This window comes from Eschrichtius robustus, chromosome 8 (assembly GCF_028021215.1).
Source record: "Eschrichtius robustus isolate mEscRob2 chromosome 8, mEscRob2.pri, whole genome shotgun sequence".
NCBI lineage: Eukaryota > Metazoa > Chordata > Mammalia > Artiodactyla > Eschrichtiidae > Eschrichtius > Eschrichtius robustus.
The window spans coordinates 58,395,662-58,417,812 of record NC_090831.1 but is presented as its reverse complement, the minus strand read 5'-3'; the positions used below and the strand labels follow the sequence as shown (position 1 = coordinate 58,417,812).

The 22,151-nt window shown below is 36.7% G+C and overlaps 1 protein-coding gene across 18 annotated transcripts in view; it reads left to right on the top strand.

Moving 5' to 3' along the window:
• Nucleotides 1-22,151, top strand: part of HDAC9 (histone deacetylase 9) — a 1,001,951-nt gene that overhangs the window by 334,671 nt on the left and 645,129 nt on the right. The window lies entirely within an intron of this gene.

The following is a 22,151-nucleotide window of genomic DNA, read 5'->3' as shown; positions in this document are numbered from 1 at the left end:
TTTGAAAAAATAAGGTATTTTTAGATCTCAATTGTGCTTACCCCTGGAGAAAGAAAGACAACACACACACACACACACACACACGAATGATTGAGGAGGGAGGCAGTGTGGCATGTGGCAAGCACGAGAATGAAAAATTTGTTCAAAGGTTTGACCATGACTTTCCTGGCTTTTGTGGGGAGAGAATATAGCTATATTTAAAAGTCATTCTTAAATAATGATGAAATGATGTTTGTGTGCCTCTCGGCAGCTGACTACTACCTGGAATAAGCTGCTAGAACTGGAGAGGAGGTCTTAGGTTTCTGCAGAATTTTGTCTATGATCCTAGTAGGTCAGCAGGTTCTGTCTCTCATGGAACCACGAGTTCATAGCAACTCTGAAGGTTTACTTCTGTTCTTGAATGTTTGATTTTATTCTTGCTTCTTGCTGTTTCTTTCTGCCACCTCCCAGTCTAGGCGACTTGGCATGTCATTTCTGAATTCCAGCAGTAGTTTTGTAATGGCAGTTAATGTGTCTCCACTTCAGTATATTCTGTACCCTGCTTTTTCCTGCTCATAAAAGCTGAAATTACTGTACATTTTCCATAGGGTACCTTTCAAGATTTTTCACTCTCTGTGCCTAGACAAGGCATGGCCTAGCAGCCAGAGATCTTCAGTTGTGGCTTCAAGTTCATGGCAATCAGCTGCATGACCATGGAGAAGTCACTTAGGAGACTCTAAGTGTCACCAGCCACTCTGTAAAAAATAACTATTTATTGGTCAAAGAAGTTAGAAAACATTGTGCACTGTATCTTTTTCTTAGTAATAAAAGATTGCATGATAGTATATTTTAAAGGTTCTGAAAAGCCCTGCCACAAAGCGACCTGTTTACCTGGATTTAACCCTGCATCCTCCTCACTGATTGAGCATCAAATCCTTTTATTCACACATCACTATTGATACTACAAGCAAATTAGCATCCCCAGAAGACACACTAGTGAACTACATTTGATGGCATTAAGAACCTTCCAAAAATGTCTCCACTTTGTAAAATGAGGGGAATAGTACCTCATCAGGTTGTTTTCTGGATTACGTGAATTTATCCAAGTTAATGCTCAGAGCCAAGCATGAAACCCAGCATGAAGTAAGCCGTTTGTAAATGTTGCCTGTTATTTATTATTAGTCACTATTTCCTCCATGTAACTTTTCCTTTCCCATACTTTTACCTTCACTTATGTATTTTCCCTTACAGTAAATGACTTTCTCATCCTCATAATTTAGCTGACACCTTCTTGAATGAGGTAAACAAGATAGAGTGAAAAGAGAGCGGTTGTCAGATGTATGTTCTCATCCCAGCACCACAATTTATAAGTAGTGTCTCCTGAGCGAGTTTCTCAGTCTACCTTGACTGTAGATTCCCTGCAAACTGGGATTATTATCATGACCTACAAGTTTGCTGTGAATCCTCCGTTATACATACACACACTTACACACACACAGAATATGTGTTCTGTGTAGGTAGCACTAATCTCAGTGACTGGCACATATAGGTGTTTGGTAAATGAAGACTGTTGCTATTATTGTAATTTTTATATTATTAATTTAAATCCTAGTCTCATGTTGTCACTTTCCCTGACCACTGTTGTCCAAGTAATGTGATTTTTCTCAGAACTGTAAGAGCTTAACTTCTGTGTGTCACACATCTGCATCATTTTATTATTGGCATTTTTAATATTCTGCCCTATTATCAGCGAAGGCTTTGAAGTTAGGGACCTACATTTCATGCTTTTTATTTTGTTAGAGGACATGGCATTTCACTTTTCACATAGGAGGGCTCAACTGCATGTAGTTTAACCTCAGAAAGAGCCAGAGGAGGGCCAAGGGAAACAGTTGAATATACTTTCCTGCTGACCCTCTTTGTTTGCTGGACTGTGTCATTCAGGGTAAACGGTCCAGTAGAAGGCTCAAAAGGCATGAAAGACGGTAAGTGCTGAATGTAGGTTTAGACATGACTGACAAAAAATAATTGAAGAGAGTAATAAAATAGACAAAATTCTGCCAAGATTTATTTTTTAAAATGTGTGGAGATACATGTAAATAGCATTAGGAAAGGGTTGGGCATAATAATACTTTGGTAAGGATATTAAAATCATAGGGACATAAAAGCTATGTGTCAATAATTGTAAGAACAGATAAAATTGATTTTCTAAAAAGAAAAACATAAATTGATTCAAGATGAAAGAGAAAACCTGTGAATCAGCAAGCAGTAAAGAAATTAATTCAGGCCAAGGTAGAGAGTGAATTAAACTAGTAAAGTTTATAAGACCTATCCTGGATGAAAGATAAAATGTAGAATTGGTGAAAATTAGAATTAGGAGAAAAAAGAGTTTTGGAGAAGAGATCATTTTGGTGTGAAATGATTAGGGACGTTTCCATAGGATAGATTCGACCTGGATAGTAAAGGAGAAGGGTGGATAACAGAGATTTGAAGAAAATAGGCAAAGTTACTAACCTCTTTTAAATCAGGAATGCTTCTCATATTATTTTCGTTACCTTTCTGGATATTTGAAATATTTCTAAGTTTAAAACTAAGCTTTTAAAAGAATGGATGAAGTGAGGTGGGAATGGGAAGCAGAACACTTCATCTGGGGTAGATTTTTGTTTAGAGGGGCAGGAGGAGAGTAAGCTAAAATTAAAGCCCCCGAATCTTTTAGTATTGTGTGAGCCTTCCATTTCCCATTCCTGCTACTCTGACAGAGCTGCTCTTAATACCCTAGATGCTGAAAGCCTGCAATGTTTTTTTCTGTTTTTTTTTTTTTAAGTGAAATCATTTTGGCCTTGCTTTCCTCGGTTATGGGAAATTGTTTCAGTGAAAATTTCCTACAGGCTGCTTAAAAGCAATGCGTGGAACAATGGGCCTTGTGGGAAGTGAAATGCATGTGGGGAAGTGCTTAGCACTTAATGTGAGTTATTTTTACTTCCATTCATAGACATGTCTCAGTGAAGTTCAAATTATCCCTTGGACAGTAGGAGGCAGTCTGTTAATTTAAAGCTAGACTTTTTTGGTTCCATAAAGCCAAACTTAGGATAGATTTCAAAAGCTAAATAAACAACAGTCTACCTCCCCATTAAAAATGAGTGTGTCAGGTTTCTGTGTACTTAAGTCTTTAAATAATCTCCACTTAGCTTTTCTACAAGGGGCCTTAAATATTTAGGAAGAGGCTATCCTTTCCAATCATACCTTGTTTGTGAAGGGGACGCTGAGAGGTGGGGGCTGTCTTAATTTTATTACTAAAATTCTGTAGGTGTCTTGTTGATTTTAACAAGTTAAAAGGAAGGCTGGGCAAGTTGTGCATATTGGGAGTGGTGTGATTGTGAAATGCTGAGAGGCAGCAAAGGCTGAATCCTTAAAGATACTGCTCAGCATCATTTTTCTGTAATGCCATAAAATATTATTTCGAAAAATTGTCGGAGGAAATTAATGTTATACTTTATAGCACCGGTTCTCGATCTTGATTCTTAATCAGAATCCCCCTGTGAAGTTCTTAAAAATATGTATATTGGGGCTGGGTTTTGGAAATTCCAATTTAGTAGTTCAAGGGGATGGGGCCCTGGTGTGTGTGCACGTGCATGTGTGTGTGTATCTGTCTGTATCTATGTGTGGAAAATTCCACAGCTTATTCTGAAGCAGATCCAAGGATCAAAGTTTACCAACGTACTAAATTCCTTCTCTGCGGAAATTCATTGTTTCAGAGCTACACTCTGCAGATTTCATGCATGCCAAGTTGTAATAGGACTACTACTTACGTGACTGCAAAGTAAAGGTTTAGCAGAACTGTTAAATATATGAGTGTGTTGCTTCTTACATCAAAGGACACTTTACAAATCCATCAATAACATAGTTATTTATGTATTTTTAAATTGTTATGTATTTTAGTTTTTAAAATTTTATTTACCATAATTTAACAAAATTTAAAAAAAATCCCTGCGTTAAATATACAAATATTGGGAAATTTAATAATATTCTGATTAACATGATAGTTGACGTGATTTACAAGAAACATTTCTGTAAAAATGATAGTAATTTTACAACGTGGATGTAAATGGGTAATTGCACTATGTTTGACATCCTATCAAGAGAGGATTATTTTAGTTAAAATACTGTGGGGTATAGAGGCAGTTACAACAAACTGGACAAACGTGATAGTTGAAGTAAGTTCAGGCTTTGAATCACGGTCCTACCACTAGCTGTGTGACCGGGCAAGTAATTTAACGTTAAAATAGGGCTAATTTTATCAACCTTACGAAGTTATTTTAAAGATTAAATTAGATAATGTATGAACTGCTGCATAAGTATGAAGCAGTATCATTAATTATTTGGACTGAGACTCATTTTGTACAGTTTCCGTATTGGAAGATGATGTGCATATGTATTGGGTGTATCACGTGTATGTAGGTTGTGGAATTGCCGAAGAAATTAATTATACCAGACAGTTTCACATTTACATTTTTAGCAACCTAAGCCTTCCAAAAGGGAATTGTTGTAAATATCTCTGCACTCTTTTGGGAAGGAGAGCATTCTTTCTTAGAGCATTCTCAGGTGTGGTTCTCTGAGATTGGATTTCTTCAGTATTACTTATGATTACATAAGAGATGGATTCTATGTGTTGGAAACTTGACATTGCCAACACATAGCAGAATTTTTTAACATGAATCTTTCAACCTCTGCTTCCCCAAGGCCATTATAATATTTCAGAGAAGACTGAAGCTTCTCATTTTGCTTCACAATTCTAGAATTGTAGAATTTTGTGTTGACACCATAATATTTAATAAAAAGTTTTTTCGTGAGATAAACCTTGGGAGAGACCTTCTTTTGAAAATTTATATTTTGGCCTGGTAGTTGATTCTGCCTTAGATTATGTTTTCTCACATGATGAATTACAATGTTTTGAATTATACTTTATATTCTGTTAGGAAGGATGTAGGGAAAAGACAATCTTTTAATACTGTTACTAGCTAAGTAGATTTTCCTGACAATGACTGTCAAATTGTCACTTCCCCAAATCTCCCTCTCATTCCCCACCCTCCCTTCCTTCCACAAACGTTTATTGAGGGACACTGTGTGCCAGGCACTATACCATGCACTGGGAGTACATACAAATGAAACCACAAAGTTCCTGCTCATATAGAACTTACATTCTCATGAGGGAGACAAACAATAAATCGGTTAAAATTACGTATAAGATGATTGCAGAAATGGTAAGGACTAGGCAGGTACTAGCAGGGTGCTGTTGTAGAGGGAACAGGAATGGTATAGATGGGCTCATGCCATTGCATGAGACCCGGGATGTGCACATAGGTTATCGATATCCCAAACAGCTTAGAATCAAAGAGGATTTGATATTTCCCTCTCTCATGCCCTCCCCATACATTCTCCTCTGTAACTTTATTTATCCTTTGAGGCTTCCCTTGCCTTTTTATTTGAACTTGATTCTATCCCTGTAAGTTGTTTTAAAGGATGGAGGTCAAGGTGTTAATTTTTACCCCTGACTGGCACTCTTCAGAGATGATGCCCTTAACTTTCACACTCCTTTATGGAGACCAGGCTTAAAAGTTCCAGGTGTCTGATTAATGGTGATAATTGTGTTCAGCCAATACAGTAAAGACAGCTAACTACTGGAATTTTACCTGGGAAAAGTACTTCAGTTAGCATGTTCTCCTTGGAAATACAAGCTCTCCTGATTCATTTTTGCTTACTTTGATGGTAGAATTCACTTGGGCTGATGGTTGTCATCTTGTCCTAAAGCAAATTCCTTTGGTTTCTTTTTTTTTAATCTTATGATGTAATGCCCTCCCTCCCTCATTGACTCCCCCCTCCCTTTTCTAAAGAGAAAAGTCAATGTTATGTTGGGAGAAAAAGCATTTTTGTTTCCTATCTTTGGGCAGAAACAAGAAGGGAACAGAGGGAATAGATTTGGGGTGCAGGCAAGTAGGTAATTAAGGGAGATAATGGATATGAATGGAGATAGAAGCATTCAGGTATAAATGGTTGAAGGTGTGTGAAAGAGAATAAGGGCAGAAGGGGTAGTCATTGTATGTTATTGTTCATATAGTTTTCATTTCTCAAGAAAGGAAAATGATACTGAAAGATTAGCACTAAGCTGATTAAGAAATTGGTGGTGAAAACACCGGTGTATTTTCAACTCAGAGTGCACTGAGAGGCGAGCAAATACTTGTTTATTACAGAAAGAAAAGCATGTCACAGAATCTGGAAGTGGCAGTCTGAAATCAATAAAGCTCCTCACTAAGTATGATCACCATAGAGATGATTTCCTAGGTGGATTTTGGACAGGTGGATCATTCATTTTATTCAGTGTTTTAGGAAAATTTAAATACCATCACCTCCTGAGAATACATCAAGGTTCCCCTCCTCTCTATGTTAATCAATGTCTTTGAGAATGCGAGATTCTTTTAATGTTAACCGAAGCCAGACATCATTAAGAAATGCAATATCCTTTTAAAAATTCATGAAATATATGGAAAAATTAAAATATAAGTGATTTTAAACATTCTGCTTTATGGACATACATTCTCTCTGACATTCCCCCTTTATTACTTGATAACAAAAGTTAGTTGTCATGAGGTTTACATCAGAAAAGAAATGACAAAAAATTCCATGTGCCCAATTATTATTGACTCCATATGTAGTACTAAATCAATCAGGAGGGCCAGAGAGGGAGCTTCCTGAGTTGTAATTTTCACAAAGTCACAAAATAGCAAGCCTCCAAACCAGGTATAGTGTAAAATATTTCATCCTAGGATGAGGAAACTGGAAGGGATTTCGATAATAATGAATCCAACTCCATCATCTTACAGGTAAGGAATCTGAAGCCTACTGAGATTAAGTGCTTGTCTAAGGTTACAATACAAAATCTTAAATTCCAAGTTTACTCCAAAGTAAATTTGTATTTCTGTACCGTAATCCTAGAAGATATCCCCTGTGGCTTCAATTTATGACTATTTTCCACAACTGATTCAAAGAACCGCGCCCTTCAACTAACAGTATTTTAAAGTAAGCAAAAAAATACTCAGAACACTATTCAAAAAAGGCATATCAGAGACGAGCATTATTTAATAAGGAACTCATCAGGTTTTTGATTGATTCAGTATTTTTCACATTTTCAATTGTCTTCTAATTTTCCCTATAGAGAAGAAAGTATTTTCAATGTGAACTTTGATGAAACAAAACAAGATTTTGTTTTTGGAAAACCCCTACTTTAAACCTCAGAAAGTAAAACACTGCCTTAGAGTTGAGTTTATTTTTCTTGTTTTTTTTTCTTTTGTGTTTTAACAGCTTAAAATATTTGCCAGCTTCCTTGCTCAGAAGCACTGTGGTGGACTTTATAGATCCTTAGATTTGACAAGTGGAAAGACGTAAGATTGAGGGTGTGTTTCTTTGCTCAACTCAATGGTTGAGCTCTGTTAGCCCACTGGATTCTTTAGGATATATTTCAGCCATAATTTTATCATTTAAGTGTGACTGCACTGAGTTTAGCCAATTCTGATATATTTTTAAGAAGAATGTGCTGCTGAGCTAAGACTCTATATGCCATATTTCAGCCTCAAGCAGATTTTTATGACAAAGTAATGGACCCCTGGAAACGGGTTTATAATGGAAAATGCAACTTGACCTTAAATACAGGAGCCCAAGTGCACCTTACAATACCACGCTTTTTGAAACACACAAAAGCCTTTTCTCCCAAGGGTGGTGTCACAAGAGGAAGGTGTATAATAATGGTTGTATTTACCATAAATACCTAACATATTTTATGATTATTTGATTCTATTAAAAAATTTCACCTTATAGATTTTAATAAAGCTGCCTATGGGCAAGGTTATTGCAGTTGGATTTCTTTTCCTATGCCTACTGGTCTCAGTGGAAAGAAGCAAGCAACCCTTATAAAAGGCTTTAGTTTTTAGTACTTGGTTAATAAAAAATAATTTCCTCTCCTTTGGACTTGTTCATGAAGCTGAAAAATAACTCCCCAGGTCAGTGGTGTGTGGCAAAGCTAATTTCTATAAGCTTTTTATCAGGTGGTACTGAGTAAAACAATATGGGGAAACCAAAAAACCCACCCTTCTGTACTAAATTTACAAGGGTGAGAGTTAGTCCCAGTGTCACAGAAAGGGGGGGAAAATGACACTTTTCTCTTCCAGATTTCTACTACAACCACAAAAAAATTCTGAGCTATAAAGAGTACAGAAGAAAAAATTAAAGTGTATGAAAAATTTCAGCTAAATACAGATTTTAAAATCTGACACAAATGGCACTCATTGTTTGAGACACAATAAAACTCAGCTTTCACTTGTTTGTTGACAAGGGAACTTCATAGTAGTAAACGTGAGTGAGGCAACGCATATCATAGCAACCCAGAAAGTGGTTGTCATTCAGCTGTCTCCTCCACAAGGCTCCTTTTCCCCAAGCATCACATTTTCTCAGAGGAGCATCATGAGAACATTCTAATCAACAAAAATCAGGCTTCTTCCCTTTAGGTTCAGCAGAGTGTTTGCTGTGTGTCTTGCAAAGTATGACAGCAAGATACTTCATACCCCTTCTGTCTCTCCAGGATATTCACAGGCCACTTTCCAGGAAAGAAGCTGGGAGCAGGGCTGCGTAACACACCCAGGCACCTGTATAGCAGCCAGCCCCGATCCCAGTAAGTTTGAAGTCCCATTTCTTTCTCTACTTCTTCAGGCTGGGGAATCATAAGAATGAGCAGCAGCAATGTTGCTTAGGGGGTAATGGATCCCCTTTTTTACCATCCTTGTGTAAAAGCACCCAGGGCATCCTTACACTGGCTTATTCCCCTCAGAGCCCAAAGGAAGAATTAGAAACTGCAGGGATTTGGAGAGGTTGTAGGTGAGTCTTTCTTGGATTATTTTTATTTCGATGGCTACTGTGGATATTGGGAAATGACAGTATTCGACAGAAGAAGTAACATGCTACTTTGGAGCCATGTCTTGGATGAAAGTGAAAAAACAAAAACAATTATAAGGTCTTTGGTGGAATGTAACTAAAGAACTTATTTCCCGTTTTAAAATTCAATTTTACAATAAAAAAAGTAAAGGCATGTGGTGTGCAATTGTGAGAAGGACTTTTGATCATCATGTTAGAAACATAAATTTCTGAAACACTGCTGTCTAGCAGCTATAGAATTGATTGGGATAGTGATTGGCGGGGAGAAGGAGACATCCTTCTACTGATATGGAAGACAAGTGTTAAGGATGGGTGTGGAGTCAGACAAGTGTATTGTTGTGGGAGCCCGAGGTTGGCAGTGTTCCCTCCCATCAGATGACCTCTTAGTTTCTCTGTGAAATAGACATGTGGACATTCACTGAGAGGGTGTCCAAGAGGTGTGAATGGGAACTTGAAAGTTAGTGGATGAGTTTAGTGGACAGTTTCTGCAATGAGGGAGGATGCTGACAGTGAGACATAGAAAAATCAAGAACCCTGCATCAATTTATACATGGAATAATTTGAGTCAAGTAGAGCAGGATGGAGATGAATTAGGGCTGTGCTGGATAGGTGAGGCAGAGGAAGGAGAACTTAGAAATGTGATGGAAATAATTAGGCCTGGAAAAGGAAGAGTAGCCTTCATTGATCAGCTCCTTCAAGAACTGGAGATTGTGTCGTGTAAATCAAGTCTGCATTTTGCAAAAATAACTTTGCCCTTAGGTTTTCTTTCCCTAATGGAGTGGGGCCTGAGTGTTTAGTTTAAACGATCAGATGTTAAATAAACACAGCAGTCCAATTTGCGTAAGCTAGGCTGAGAAACCTTAGTTGTGGTATGAAAATGATGGGAAATGCTTAAATCTAAACTTAATCATTTTTAGGCTGTTTCTGGCTGTTCTGGGGGAAATAAGTCTTCCTATATTTTGCCCAGCTCTAGTTACTTTTAGTCCTTTTGGCTGTGGCATGTCAAATATTTGCTGTTTGAAAACTACTTGGGATTGGAATTTTTATGAAATATTGTGCATTTATTTATAAAGTATGACACAGTTATGATTTTACAGGCTAAAACAAAATGACCTGATGGTCTCTTCCAGGGATGAATCCCTGAAAGGGATTTGTACTCAAAGAAAGGACAGCTCCTTCCTAATCTTTATGCATCTACTGGGCCTGCCTTTTCACCTTTGCATAGTTGAAGAATTCTACAGCTGTTTACCTCAATTGGAGATGTAGTTGGGGAGAAGAGGTGGGAGCAAATTGCTGGGGGTTTGGATGGCCTTGTTCTCCTGTAAAAGACCCAGCTCTTCTGGACCTTCTCTCACCTGGGATCTTTGTGCTTTGCATAATAATACTTAGTGTCTCTCTCGTTTAGGCATATTTAAAGTGATAGAGCTGGCGTGGTCGTGATGGTGACAGGAAATAGCTCTAATGCCTCAGCAAGTATTACAAAGGCAATGAACAATGCTCTGTCCTCTTGTCAAAACCATGCTCAACAATCTGCAGTGGTTTTGCCTTACTTGCATCTTAGAAACTAAACTCATTAAATGCATGAGCCTTCAAAGAACCCCATTGCTCTAACCCTATCCTGTCCTCCTTTGCATTTTTGTTCCGCGCCACCCAGCTCCCTGTACTTCTCTTGGCCAGAGTTACTGCTCATAGTTCACAGTCTGTCATTACCTGCTTCTGGGATTTATTTATACAGGTGTTTCCTCTGACCCTCTTTCCATTTTGCATCCTATCAAGATTTTACCCATTCTGAGAGACCCAATTCAAGAGAACTTTTGTGTAGGAAGGCTTCCTTGATTTTCTCAATCAGTTTCTTCTTTCAACTCCTATCAGCCTTTATCCATACAATCCTTTGTGGCGCTTCTCATATTTATTTCCCAATTTATGACTGTGTAGTTGTCTAATTCCTCACCTGCCAATCTCTTTTGTAAATTCCTTAAGTATCTTTTTAAGAAAGGGAATGACTAATATTATTAAACACCAATCTTGTATGAAACACTGTGGCTGATGTGGGTTGGAAGATACAAAAAAATGACATACTTTCCTGTTCTTCAGTTCTCAAGGATCTTGTAGTCTAGCCAGAAGTATGACAGGTAAGCATATCATATCAATATAATGTATTATAATAAGTATAACAAGATAGGCATCTCAAATTGTTCTAACTAAGTCACCTAACCTGGGTAGTAAGCTCAGAAAAGGCCTCCTACAAGAAAGAACTCTTGAAGTAAATCTTAAAGGTTAAATAGGAATACCAGTCAGGACAGGAGCAAGTTCTGGGCTGAGGAAAGAGCCTGAGCAAAGGCACAAAGGCATGAGACATTATAGTGTGTAAAGGCAGCCATGAACTTTTCAGAATCAGCGGAGTATAAAACGCAAGATTGGGTGAGGTAGGGGGTGAGCCTGAGTGGAAGACAGGGGCCAGTTCATGCAGGCTTTTGTTTGCCTAGCCAAGGAACTTGAATTTTATTCTGAATGTGTTGGAGACCCATCAGAAGATTTCAGACATGTGAGAGGCATGATAAGATTGTTGGTTTAGAGAACTCACTCTTGCAGCAAGGTGGATAATGGATCTGGAGATGGGGGGACTGGTTCATATTTGTGATTGCTGATGTTTGGAATGAATTTGTAGGTATAACAGCACCTAAAAAAGTTGAATGGAAAGTTGTTTTTCTGCCCGTCTTCATTGGTTAGGCATCTCTTTCAAGAACAAACTCAATAAAGCACCATATACATTGTTAACCTTCAGAGAGAAAATTTGGGGTGGCATAGCTAGTCTAAAATAAAATCCACGGGAAATCTGATGTTCTAAACACAGTGATTATATAAAATGCTGGCTTGTGGCTTAAGCAAATGCAGTCATAGAATTGCACAGCTATGAGTCAGAGTCGGCTTGGTCCTTAAAGTCCTTGCTTGATAGCAAATTAGTGGCTTAGGGAAATATATTTACATTTCATTTCTTATTGTACATCTGATTGCATGTTTTGAGAGTTGGATACAAAATTTCTTTATTTACAAATTTGGAGTAGGGAATTATATTGACTGTGTGTGCATACAGACTTAAGTTTCCCAGTTAGGTATGTAAATCCAGTGAGGTATATCCTTACGTGGTAAGATATTGCTAATTTGCCATTTAATTTCAAATAGAAACATATGCAAGATACAATAACGAAATTCAGTTACTCTTATGGTTAGTTAAATCGTCATTACTGTAGAATGGCATATTAGGTCTTATGATTTGATCAGTAATAATTTATTTGTGGGAAAAAGAACAGACAACTATTTTTTAAGTATTTCTTTCCACGTGTTCCCATGTTTCTATCATAAAGCTTAAGCACCTTATTACACTCATTATTTTCCTGTATCTTTCATCTAGATTGTGTGTACTGTGAAGGCAGGGTCTGCTATATATTTGCTTTTAACCTCAGAGTTTAGCACAGTGTCTCATCAAGTAACTGCTCTCTATATACTTGTTAAAAGTGAATGGCGGGGCTTCCCTGGTGGCGCAGTGGTTGAGAATCTGCCTGCCAATGCAGGGGACACGGGTTCGAGCCCTGGTCTGGGAAGATCCCACATGCCACGGAGCAACTAGGCCCGTGAGCTACAATTACTGAGCCCGCGCGTCTGGAGCCTGTGCTCCGCAACAAGAGGCCGCAATAGTGAGAGGCCCGCGCACCGCGATGAAGAGTGGCCCCCACTTGCCGCAACTAGAGAAAGCCCTCGCACAGAAACGAAGACCCAACACAGCCATAAATAAATAAATAAAATTAAAAAAAAAAAAAAGTGAATGGCAAAATGAATTGAGTAAATACATATAAATAAATGAATGACTAAGTGAATAAGTAAATGAACTGTATATGAATTGGCTTCACTCATAAACATTTATTGAGTACCTACTATGTCCCAGGCTCTGAGCTGATGCACCAATGGCTCTTACCTTTAGAGCTCTTGCTTTCAAGAGCAACACGTCAAATAATTATAGAAGAAACTATGTAATTAAGACATCCCATAAATGTTGTGAAGGAAAAGAAGAGCTTGCTATGAGGGTACTTAACAGAGACTTGACCCACCCTAAGGAGGTCAGGTAAGCTTTTTTGAAGAAGTAGCCTTCGAGCTGAAACCTGAAGAATGAGTAAGTGTTGGTTAAATAAAGAACGGAGAGACCTTTCAGGCAGAGGAAAAATTTTTTGAAGGTTGAGGACTGTAGGAGTGTGGCATGTTAGGGAAATGGAAAGGCTGATACAGAAAAGGGAATGGAGTTTGATCAGAAAATAATAAGGGCGAGGCACACTATATGTGGATACGATTTTCTCTCCCTCTCCCTTATTCTATCTCAATCTCTTTCTTTGTCTGTTAGAAATAATACATCAAGAATGACTATCTGCAAATACATAAATGTTAATTGTTTCAAATTATTCACCAGAATAGGCTCCCAGGAATAATACATAAATCTTCTTAGATGAATCAAAAGAAACAGCTTGGTTACATGCCTTAAAAATAGTCATGCAACTATATAAACTATATGTCTGTAAGCAATTAAAGGTACATCAATAAATGTAGGACACAGCTTAGATAGTCTCTTATTGAAATCTCTGATCACTGTATATACTGGGTTGGCCAAAAGGTTTATTCGGGTTTGTCCATAACATGTTACCAAAAAACCCGAATGAACTTTTTGGCCAACCCAATATTTCTGTCTAAATCTCCCAAAGTCCAAGATCTGATTCTTGTTTCTTTTATTTTAGATCTCACTTCCATCTAAATCTGTTGGAGAAGACCCAGCTTTCCTAATTTTCAGATTTGATTGACTTATATATTGGGTTCTTTGCTCTATTTCTAGAATAACCTCTGAGTTTCACTTGATCATCTCTTTTTGTGACCCAGGAATCATTTCTTCTCTGCCGAAGGAAAGTATACTTTGAATATCCCCTGCAGTAGATATCCTTGGTTTACTAGGGACAAATAACATTGTATGTTAAATTTTTGCTTTTCTATTGATTCCATTCTGAGGTCTTAAGCTACTGTAACAAATCTAAAAGGGTGACATATATTTAGGCAAAAAAGAATCCCAAAATATGTGACTAACAAGCAGGAACAGGAGATTCAAAGGCAGTGCCCAGCCTTCTGTGATTGGTCAGTTCAGGGAGTAATACTCTGACCAAAAAAAAAAAAAAAAAGACCCATCGCTCACACAGTCCTAGCACAATGTGTCTAGGCATTTAGTAAATTACATGGGGTTCAAATTCTTGAAACTCTATGAAGCATTCGTGAGTTAAATGTAAGAATATCGGGGATGCCCAATTCCACAGAACAATAGTAAAGCTGGCAAAAGTACTTTTCAGATTGCACCTGGCATGGTGCTCTAGAGATGGTTAAGGAAAAGGATAATGCTATCCTCAGTTGTTAAAGGAAATCTGATTGTGTTTCCTTTTGTCTAGATATATAAATTCTGCAGAAAATTTCTTTATTTGGGTAGATTGAGATCCTCTAAGATTAGATCCTAAATTATTTTTCAGACAGAGATAGTGAAGTCACAAGAACAAATGCTTTGGAGTTTAACAGAAGTGGGTTTGAATTCTGCCATATTCAATTATGTATTGATGGTCAAGTTACTTAACTTCATACTTACCTAGTATTTGCATCGTGAAATTATTGGGAGGATTAAATTAGATTATATATATGTATAATGTATTATATATATAATCTCATTATGTATAATGAGTTATTATTATCTGTGTGTGTGTGGTGTGTGTGTGAATTTAACGCTAGAAAGAAGTGAATTCTCTTAAAATCAGCAAATATTGAAAACTAGCCTAATGGTTTGTCCTCACTAGATTAGCAGATACATGAGAGCCAGGTTGTGTTGTCTTTTTTATCACTGTACCTACAGTACCTAGTTCTTGAGTTACAGAAGGCACTCAATAAAATAAGAGTGAATGAAAGAACTACTTCTTAACTTGTGTCTGTCTGTTGGCTTTCACATAAGCAGATATTCTCTCAGCCATAGAAAAATCAGATATCATATAATACCTCTACTAGCTTTCTGGCATAAATATTTTAATTACCCTCTTATGCGGCTAGTTCACATAAATAAAACACCAGGAAAAGAAAATGGCTCTGCCTGGTATTGTAAGTTCAGAAAAATAACCAATTTCTTAATATGGTAGTAATTCCTAGTATGGCTGGCTGGGCTGGGACTGAAACCAAGGACCCTGACACTAATGGGCCTCTTATGAAACTTACATAGCCTGAAGTCATCTTATTGGAATGTCGTTAGTAGCCATCACCATTGTTACAGGCAAAAATTGGGAGGCTATTTCTTTCTTGCAGTGCTTTCTTTAGATTTCTGTATTTTGTGGGCCCCACATTTGAGACCATGGTTTGGATATTTATGTAAGAACGAACAGTCCTAATACATATATAACAATTTCTAATGCAGCCCCTAGGTAAAGAGAATGAAACAAGGCACAGACCTGCAGTGCAGTAACACTAGGAAAGGCACAGATTGAGTTTGAAACAAGAGTGACCTAATCCAAGTACAGTCCTTCGGGTGGCAGCTTTTTGGAGATAATCAGATCTGTTTCTAGACCTGCACATTTTCACTAACTTTTTGCCCTCCGTAAGGACATGATTTTTGATATATATTTGTGTGCTTTTACTTCTTGATGACCTGGGTAAGGATTCGGGCTTGGAATATAGTTGCCTTGGAAAAAAAATCCAAAGGAATATTTTCTAGGTTTTGCTGACTGTGCCTCGGAAGCAAACGAATTATGGTACAGGGCTGGAACTTCACCTACTTGTTAATTAGCAGGTTAAACTTTTATGAGTTTCTGGTACCCTGGCAATACATGGCTATTAAAATTTGCAGGTGGTTCAAGGGGAGAGAGATGTAAGTTCCTGTGCTAGTAATATATCATAAAAGTGTGTATTTCATGTGCCTGTTGTGAAAGTGGAGACTTTAATACTCTTTCACAATATAAGCTGATTAAGGAATCTTTATGGTTCTCATTAACTATGGGTCTTTTTTCATAGAAAAGTGAAAAGTGTAATGCTTATAGACAGAAGCATAGAAGAAAATAATTAGCCACAATGGTACCTCTTTGAGACTAACTAAAAGCTTAGTGACACCCTCTGCATTCACCTCTCAACCCTTGGAAACTGCCCTTGTTTCTGAAGTTGATTCTACTACATGAAGTGCTGTAAATCTCATGCTTTGATTTTTCTCCTCAGAAGACAGTGTTTGCTTAATTACACTTGTGTTATATTTAAATGTTAGCATACTTCCTTTTTTGACTCCACCTTTTTCATCAGGAACTGTGGTGAGCGACATGATTCCACACAATAAACTAAATTCTGGAAAAAGTAATGTGATTGTAGTTTTTTGAAAGCTGTACTGTCTTATGTTTTACATGTGGTTTTGGGGGAAAGGCCCTCAAATATTTGCTAAATTAAGCATTTCCCCCCCAAACTTAGAAGTAGCTCATTGTAATTAAGGTTATAGCTTGTTTTAGCATGGGGAAATAGTGAAATGAATTAATTTTAGTTAAGAAAAGGGTAGAAAAATGAACAATAGAAGATATTTGTTTTATTTTTCATTTTTAATTCCACATTTCTCCTTAGCCATTGTGGCCAAGGGTGGATTCTGTTTTGTTTCTCTACGGTTAAATCATCATCTAAAAATAACTCTTTTGGAACATTAGATTATGATTGAGTTTTTTCATTCTGTTGGTGAATATATCAATATAATGTTTTAGTTTGAACGTGCTGCATCCATTTGTATGTGTTGCTGAGAAAGAAAAACAGGCAAGGATGGTAGGATTGGGCAGGGGCAGGGGATGGGGATGTAAGACAGGGCGGCACGCTGTGGGGACGCTGAGGACCAGGACTGCAGTGGGGCATTGGGACGTGTTAATGAAGAAAGAAACTTGTGCTGGATGGACACTCCTGTTGGGGCTTTTAGTTCTGATATCAGTCATAAGAACCCAGTTTCCAAAACTCTGTGTGCCAAAGCTTTGTAGTTTGTTTCGACAAAGAATGCTTTCTGAGCATGGCAGTTAAACATACACACACGCACACACACATACACACATACACACACGTAACACTGTTAAGATAATATATTTTTATAAGGACTTGAGCATCAATTTTATGGCTTTCTTTAAATTAGCTTAATTTTTAAAACCTCATTTTCAAATGTGTGACAATAGAGTATACACTAAAACTGAAAGGAATAGAACTCTTTTAAATACTCCTTCCCTTCACTTTTACTTACTTTTATTTTTTGTTTAAGGATATTTCGCTTCAGGAAGGAAGAATTACAGGTTCTTTCGACCTGATGAAATGCAAGAGGATGAGAACAGGGATGCATTTCAAGACTTCTATCTAAAAATTTTTTAAATGAAAAAGTACTCCAAATAATATTCTTATCAAGTTGATAGTCTTAGAACAATGGTAAATATAAGCTTTACAAAAAGTGCCCTCTTTTTGGTGAGAGGTACGGGAAGCAAACTCCCTTTTGTGGGAAAGATGTAAAAAAGAAGTCAGCTTCAGAGAATTAGAATTTAGTCAAGGAAGTATTTGCGAATCAAAGCCTAGTTTTGGAAATCCATCTCTTGCCAAGAGAAAAGGTGCTAAGCTGCTCAGCCAGAAGCAGTCTGCAGCAGAGGCTTGTCTGTCAACGTTTGGGAAGTGCTAATAAGCTAATAAGCCAAGAGTTCCAACTCAGGGTATTTGGTGTATCCACAGAGTGGTGGTGGATACCTCACCTTTGGCAAAGATCCAAGTCAGTCCACAAAAGTTACTGGGGACCTACTTTCAATATATGTATGTTTTTCACTGGGTGCCTGTCTGGAAGAAAAATTTATTTAAAAATAGCTGATAGGGCTATGTCTCATCTTACATTATATATTCTTTATTTCCTAGCCAGGAAAACTAAAAAACAAAAAAAATAACTCAATGAGAAAACTGTGTAAATATAAAAGAAATACAGATGGAGTACACCAGTCAGAGGAGGAGACTGAGGCAGGGGTTTCACCGAAAGATGGCTTCCCCGGGGCTCTAAAGGATAGTGGTGGTGATTGCTTGCAGCTTTTTTGGCAGGCTTTGTGCTGTGTGCCTTGTAACGGCTTATTTTCACCACTTAGTCTTATAGGAAACCTGTGATGGAGAAATGCTTGTCCTGTTGGATGAGGACCCTGAAGTTCAGTGAGTGAAGTGGCCCTGCTGGGCATTGCATCCCCAAGAGACTCATTCTCATGGCTGACTTGCTGCAAAGCCGTGAGCTCTTTACTACGTGGCAGAAAACAAAGCTAATGTTAGGCAAAATAAAAAATATATGCCACATGTGATAGGGACACATATCCTGTGTTTTCATTGTTCAACTGTGAGATTTAAAATTATATACAAATTAGAAGAAATGGCAGTCTGACAAATGAAGACTCTTCATCTAGTGAAAACTTGAAAAAGTTAAAACAACAGAATGATATGGATAATTTTTTATCTGTATTTAAAAGAGTATTGATTTTTTAAAATATTTATTTATTTATTTGGCTGTGCCGGGTCTCAGTTGCGGCACGCGGGACCTTTTTAGTTGCGGCATGTGAACTCTTAGTTGTGGCATGTGGGATTTAGTTCCCTGACCAGGGATCAAACCCGGGCCCCCTGCATTGGGAGCATGGAGTCTTAGCCACTGGACCACCAGGCAAGTCCCTAAAAAAGTATTGATTTGAAAACCTTTAGAAACTAGCATTATATGAAACAATTTAAACTATGTCAATAACAAATGTCACTTCAAGGTTTTAAAATATGGCCATCGTCAGATTAACTAATGACGAATATGATTTAGCTTAAGAAGCAAATTGTAAAACTTATGGATCAGTAATATATATCTGCTACTGTATCTATCTGAAAGCATTTATTAGGTTTAACTATCAACTTAACTATTAATTATCACAATTATTTGAAGGACATGCAAAATAATAATACCCAGCTTCCACTATGACTTGATATTTCATGCAATGGTATCACAAAAGGAAAGTAGAGCAGGAGGAAGTATAAGCATGTCAAACTAACTTGAGGAAAAAGTATATGATAAGTACAATATACTACTAGTTCTCTAGGTTTAATTAAAAAACTATAGGAAAAAAGAGCAGAATTCCTGGAACTAATGATTGCCACCTGGAGTTCATCTCTGGATCCCTAAGGGTCCACCAACTTAAGATTTTTTGTGTGCTTATTAATGTTTAAAAGTCCTAACATTGATTATTTTACTCCAGTTAGGGCTACACAGGACTTAACCAGTTGAGCTTTTTTACTCTTTATTGTTACATTAGCAAAGTAATGATAACCTCTCTCATATATGATAGAAGCTCTGATAGGCTGTTACATGTGTCTTTATTTATAAAACACATAAAACCGTATTAATTCTTACTCTACAAAATTTGCTTGCTAGGCAAAATCTTCAAAATAAATGTATACATAGAGGGGTAGATAATAATAAAGGGTATAATGAAAAGGCTGGGGAATCACTCGTCTGTACACTTAGACTTTAAATGAGTAAAATAACATCTCATATCTCTGTAGAACCAAGGCTGGTGTTTATGCTGTGTAAAACTCCAGATATTTAGCATTTGGGTTATTGGTTAATAATCATTAACGGTATAGTAGATGCTGTGTCTTAGTATTAAGCTAAGCATACTTTAATATTCTGCACTTTTTCTTCAATATTGTGTAAGCCACTTGTGATGAGATTTAAGTGACAGTGCTAATAAACTCACTTTAGACTAAGATCACACATGAGAAATTTCAGCTCAAAGGAAATCAGAGGGCCAGAGGGAAGAAATTAGGAGTAAATTAATGATGTTTTAAAACTGAGGTATCATAACTAGAATGCTGCTAAGATATTAAAATACTTAGGCATTTTAGAAACATGGTTATTTGCTTTTATTTTTTAAATGTATTGAAGCGAAAACTTGAAAAATATTTGAGTTAAGCAGAACTTTCATATTTCCTTAATTTGTTAAAGAAATTTAATTTCATTGTACTTTCGTAAAGATGTAGCAAGGATATTGACCGTTACATTACATGGTGTCCCTTTTGTAATATTCGCAGGATAAATTCTTAAATTCAGGACGGGGGGATTTGTTCTATTAAAGGAACTAAAAAAAAATAAAAAGGAAAGAAAGAAGTAACTTTTGTAGTTTTTTCTTGTCAAATAGTGGGAGATATGTCTTCTCCATCCTTACTCTCCGTTTTTTTGTCTTGGCCAAAAATGGTTTGTATAAACTACCTAGAATTGATTGTATAAGCTACTTAAAATATCTTTTATATATGTGTAAGGAATGAATTGTAAGTAAAGAAATGACCTCTGAGATATCACAGATTTTTGCATGTTTTTTTTCTTAGTTAAATAGTCTGTAATGAGTAAACAAGTTATTTGGGTAGTATATTAACAATATCAACATTTACTTTTATATACTGAAAAACATTATTACAGTTGATACAAACATTTCTTAGAAGAAATCAAGAAAAAAATATAACAAAGAAAGAAGAAAGGCTATTTGTTATTTCTGGAGACCATCCTGGTTGAATTTATATTTAATGGAGATATAGAGGATAGTTGATATTAATGCTTTTTATCTAAACTTCTTGCTTGCTCCATCATCATTTTAGAGAATAATCTTATTTGAATCCTTTATATTTGATCCTAATTCTATGTTTTTCATGCCTTTCTACCTTGCCTCTTCATCCTATGACCTGTGTGCCTTTCTTTTCTCCTTGCTTTGTAGTTTCCCATCCTTCTCTTTGTTTTCCCATCTCTTTCCTCTGATTTTACAGATGAGAAAACTGATGCTTAGAGGCATTAAGTAGCTTGACAGAGTTTACACAGCTGTTAATTGGTCCAAGCTAGGGAAAGAACTCTGATCTCCTGTCTCCTGGTACTGCTTTTCTTGACTTTCTAATGGAGTTATTGCTTAGATCAGAAGATGATGCTGATAGATTGTGGTGTTTTCCCAATCGCTTACTGTGTATGACTTTTCCTGTCTAAATGAGAATTCCATAGAGCTAATTTCAGCCAGTTCACATGGGCACAATTGTACCAGTTGTTAAAATATTGAAATATTTTCACACTGGCTAATAAGTAGCTGCTGCAAGGAGCCTCTCAATTGTACCTCATTTTGCTTCAGCAGCCCCTGAATATCCTTTAGGGACCGCTCCCCAATCTGCAAGACCCTCATACTTTGGCCCAATAGCAATCAAAGTGAGGCATTTAGCCGCTGACAGTTAGATAAAATGATTACTGAGGCACTTCAGGTGTACAGAGCTACACTCGCTAACATATTTGTCTTTTAGGTTTGTTTCATTCTTATAATGATGAGAGGGAAAATTTAATCTGCTAAAAGAATGCTGATTCCAGGTTTTGCTTATTTTGATTCCTCCTCCTCCTCCTCCTTCTTCTTTTCTTTCCTTCTCTTTTTGCAGTGAGAGATGTGAAAGCAGTGTCCAGAGACGTATCATGCTAGATCATTTCAGCAGCTATATCTACTTAAAGTTTTGCAAATGTGTTCCCTTCAAAGATCATTTAAATGTTTAGATTCTGAAGTAACTCAAAGTGTATATATATATATATGATTCTCAGTATCAAAATATTTTTGTCTCTTTAATGTGTTATTGGTGGGGTATTTTTTTGCTTTGTTTTTATTTAGTTTGTCAATAGAGGAATTATATTGATTGATTTTCAAATATTAAACCATCCTTGCATTTTTAGTATTAACCCTACTTGATCATGATATATTATTCTTTTTATATATTCTTTAATTCAGCTTGCTAAAATTTTATTTGGAATGTTTGCCATTAAATTCATAAGGGATATTAATCTATACTTGTAACGTGCTTGTTAAGTTTTAGTATCAAAGTAATGCTGGCCTCATAGAAGGAGTTGGAAAGTATTACCTCCTCTTTAATTTTCTGGAGGAGTTATGTAGAATTGATATTATATTTTCTTTAAATGTTTGATAGCATTCACAAGTGAAGCCCTTTAAGCCTGGAGTTTCCTTTGTGGGAATGTTTTAAACTAAATATTCAATTTCTGTAATAGACATAGGTTACTCATTTCTTTTTGAGTGAATTTTGTTAGTGTTTCAAGGAATTTCCTTTAAGGT